This window comes from Urtica dioica, chromosome 4, assembly GCF_054948205.1.
Source record: "Urtica dioica subsp. dioica isolate 48M chromosome 4, U.dioica_male_clone48M_v1_H2, whole genome shotgun sequence".
NCBI lineage: Eukaryota > Viridiplantae > Streptophyta > Magnoliopsida > Rosales > Urticaceae > Urtica > Urtica dioica.
Window position 1 is genome coordinate 21,081,243 of NC_142759.1, and position 4,409 is coordinate 21,085,651.

Below are 4,409 nucleotides of genomic sequence, written 5' to 3' on the forward strand. Positions count from 1 at the left end.
CAGTCTCCATGTCTTGCATAACGTTTCCGAGGTCACGCCGTTTGTGGATATTCATTTGAAAGAATTGAGGGCAAATGATCCAAAAAGAGCTAAAAATGAAAAATGGTTACAAGAAGAGCACAATCGTTTGTTTTAGAAGTGGCTTGGAAAACGATTATTTCAAGAATCAGGACATTCAGAAACGTTGAGCAAAATATCTGGCGGTCCTTCGTCAATGGTTACAAGGTACACTGCTTGGTTTGTTAATGGTTTTACTTTTTACACCAAAGAAAGAGACAACAAGCATCCCGTTCAAAATAGTGGTGTTACATTACTTGCTGAAGCATTACACGTTTCTTCGGCAAAGGATAAAAATCCAAAAAAAGCTTTTATGAACTATTATGGGTACATTGAAGACATTTGGGAACTTGATTATTGTGGGCTACGAATAGCTTTGTTTAAAGTGCAAATGGGCAGACAACAATCATGTTAAAGTTGATAAAGACGGAGTTACGATTGTCGACTTTCGACGTACAAGTTACGAGAATGATTCATTTATTTTGGCCTCACAAGCAACTCAAGTGTTTTACGTACCAGAACCCGTCAATCCAGATTTGTCATTAGTGGTTCACATGAAAGCGAGAAATATTGAAGAAGATGAAGACGACAACATGTCTAATATCCCCCCATTCACATCCGGCTTTCCACTTGTTGATGAAGAGATCGAAGATTTTGATGATGATGATGTTTCTCATTTACATCGTTCGGATATCAATCATATTTTAGTGTGAAAACAAAAAAAATATGTATTTTAGTTTATTTTATGATATACACTTTATATAATTATTGTTAATATCCTGTTGATAAATACTAATATGGCCGCTTCCAAGACTATAAAACGTCAAGGCTTAATATTCCGCCGCGGCCATGATAACTCGCCGCGGCCATGATGAAAACACGTTGCGGCCAATAGACCAACTGGCCGCGGCGAAATAAGTTCCAGATACTTTGTTTTTTTAGGAACCCACTTCGCCGCGGCCATGTACAAAACCCGCCGCGGCCAAGATGTCACGCCGCGGCCAATAGAACACCTGGCCGCGGCGAAATAAGTTCCAGAGTCTATGTTTTTTTAGGAACCCACTTCGCCGCGGCCATGTACAAAACACGCCGCGGCCAAGATGTCTCGCCGCGGCAAATAGAACACCTGGCCGCGGCGAAATAAGTTCCAGAGTCTATGTTTTTCTAGGAACCCTTTTCGCCGCGGCCATGTACAAAACACGCCGCGGCCAAGATGACTCGCCGCGGCCATGTACAAAACACGCCGCGGCCAAGATGTCACGCCGCGGCCAATAGAACACCTGGCCGCGGCGAAATAAGTTCCAGAGTCTATGTTTTTTTAGGAACCCACTTCGCCGCGGCCATGTACAAAACACGCCGCGGCCAAGATGTCTCGCCGCGGCAAATAGAACACCTGGCCGCGGCGAAATAAGTTCCAGAATCTATGTTTTTTTAGAAACCCAATTCGCCGCGGCCATTTATAAACACGCCGCGGCGAAGATGACTCGCCGCAGCCAAAACAACATGTGGCCGCGGCTAATGTCTTCTTCATCGGGGAGAATCTATAGTTATTACTTTTTAATCTGAAGTAATATCAAACACAATCAATACATAAATTTTAAATACTCAAATCATCCATTCAATACCATAACAAGTCTCAAACATAAATTCATACAATACCATAACGAGTCTCAAACACAAATTAAAATCTGAAACAAGTATCAAACACACATAAAGACATAAATATTTAAGTCTCACACACATAAAAAAAAGATGAAAACAATTATTAAACTTAGAAGGTTTCAAAAAACACATAAAAAAATTTACTCGTTGTCATCGTTGTCATTCGTAGGTGGTTGTGGTGGTGGTGGTGGTGGCCCCGGGTACTGAGGAGGTGCCATATGCGGTGGCCATTGCGGTGCTTGCGCCTGATAGTATGTGTATTGAGGATATGGAGGAAACCGGTATTGATTCTCCTGATTGATGTCCCATCGACCAATCATCTCGTTCAATCCTTCGAAAGCCGCGGCGCCATATTGTCCTTGTTGGTACATGTAATCTTGGGTGTGTTGATACCCGTCAACGAGATAGTGGCTACACCGAGCAATGTACTCTTGGGTGGCGGGATCATACCCCGGAGGTGGTTGTAAACACAACAGTGGCTCGTTGAGTGATGGTTCATCCTCATCTTCTTCATCCTCTTCCTCCTCTTCCGGCTCTTTGACAATGTATCTCTCGATCGTCTTGTCATTAAAAGGCGCCCCACACTTCTTGGTTGTGTCGTGTTTTGCGCCTCCAACACCGGCATTCAGACACAAGCCGTAGATGATTGACGGATACGGCAACCCATTTTTGATATTCTTGTAGTCGATTCTCTTCATCCAATTATAGATGAATCGACCGACGTTGATGGTGTTACCACGAATGATACAAAACAAAAGATGGACATGTTCCTCGTCGAGACGGGTGAAGTGCTTTATCGGAAAGAGACGGGAGCAAATGAAATAAATCCACGTTTTTGCGAGCCTGTAAATTAAACACCGTTATATTTAAAACATGCAATTAATAGAAAAAATAAACACCGTTCTATTTAAAACATACAATAGATAAAATAATACACGCAAAAAAGAAGAAAAGTCTAACCTCGTCAGTGATTTACGGAAAAGCTTTCTAACTCCTTTGTCCATGACCCAATTCTCTCCTGGAGTAGTCAACACACTCAACATTTCATCGAGATTAGGATTTCTCAACCATTGTCGATAACCCTCATTCTCGAATTCGATGTCCGGGGTTCCTAGCAATGCGTTGATGGCTCCGACACTACAATCAACGTCTACACCACGAACCGTCACCACATCATCCTCGTGATCTGGTAAGTTCGCGTAGAATTCGTACATGAGCGTAACGTTTGCTTTGTGCTCGGGTGTGGCACAAAATTTTCTCCAAGAGAAACCTTCGATGGTATTGTTGATTTGAGACCCTATAGGCGTGGTTGAGCTCACCTTCAACCCTCGTTCAAAGATCGGACTTCGTTGAACGAGGATGTCGTAGCGTTCTTCTGCGGCCTTGCTAGTGAATACCCGACTATTATAATCCACTACGGGTTCGGGTTCGGCTTGACGAGACCTCTAATTTTTTTTTGTGGGGGGGCGAGAAGAGCTAGGGGCGGCTTCTTTGTGACCGGCGGTTGTCTTTGAACGGCCCATTTTCACCTAATTGAACAAATCATTTCAAACTCAAATTCAACAACATTTTCAAACAATAAATCATCTTCAACACAAAATTAAACTCAATTCAACACTAAATACATATAAAAACACATTATATTCAAATAAATAAAACATAAAACTCATCACAAACACAAATTCAAACTCAAATCCGACCTCAATTTAACTACAATATCAAAATACAACTCATTTTAAATCTAAAATAACATTATACCCAAAATCATAAATTAGAACAAAAAACCCAAAATAAAAAACCCTAATTTCGGCCAAATCTACACCCCCCAATATCATAAATTACAACCAAAATCAACCAAAATCATAAATTAGTTTATAAATCACACAAAGTATTCATAAAAATTAGGATTTTGATATGAAATTGAGATAAAAACATACCTTGATAAAAGAATTTGGTGGGAGAGAGAGCAAGGGAGGCGACACCGAGAGAAAGAAAGAAGAGCACGGCGAGATTTTGCTTCGGCGAGGAGGGCGGCGAGATTTGGCGGCGGCGAAATGGCGGCGAAGTTTCAAGGTTGGTTTGGGAGGAGAAATGGCACAGAATCGGCCGAAATGAAGGTCTGAGGCAAGAGAAAGTGTAAAAAATGAAAAAAGAAATCGAAATGAGGCTTTTATAGTGAAGCCCTAAAATTTTTTACGACATTTCGCCGCGGCGAGTTTAAGCCTTAGCCGCGGCGAAATGTCGTAAAAAATTTCCACAACGGGTTATTGTCCCGTTGTGGAATCGATTCGCCGCGGCGACTCATAAGTTTCGCCGCGGCGAGATGTCTGACTTCATACCTTTCCCACAACGGTACAGTGTACCGTTGTGGAAAAGTTTGGCCGCGGCGAGTTTGAGCCTTGGCCGCGGCGAGATCCAACAACGGGTCACTGTACCGTTGTGGAATGTCCAGAATTCCACAACGGTACTACAGTACCGTTGTGGAATCATAAAGATTCCACAACTGTACTGTGGTACCGTTGTGGAATCCTGGATATTCCACAACGGTACGGTGTCCCGTTGTTGAATCTTGGACATTCCACAACGGTACGACTGTACCGTTGTGGAGGCATATAGATTCCACAACGGTACGGTGTTCCGTTGTGGAATTTCCGTTGTGTAATCCAACATTTGAGCACTGTGTAATCCAA

At 42.5% G+C, this 4,409-nt stretch overlaps 1 long non-coding RNA gene across 1 annotated transcript; it reads right to left on the reverse strand.

Annotated features, from left to right (window-relative positions):
- Nucleotides 1-2,454: 2,454 nt before the first annotated feature.
- On the reverse strand, nucleotides 2,455-3,765 carry LOC149401160 (uncharacterized). The gene is made up of 3 exons (XR_016296815.1): nucleotides 3,657-3,765; nucleotides 2,680-3,248; nucleotides 2,455-2,562 (listed from the first exon to the last, which is right to left on the reverse strand). It is a non-coding gene; the product is annotated as an uncharacterized LOC149401160 (long non-coding RNA).
- Between the last annotated feature and the right edge of the window lie 644 nt (nucleotides 3,766-4,409).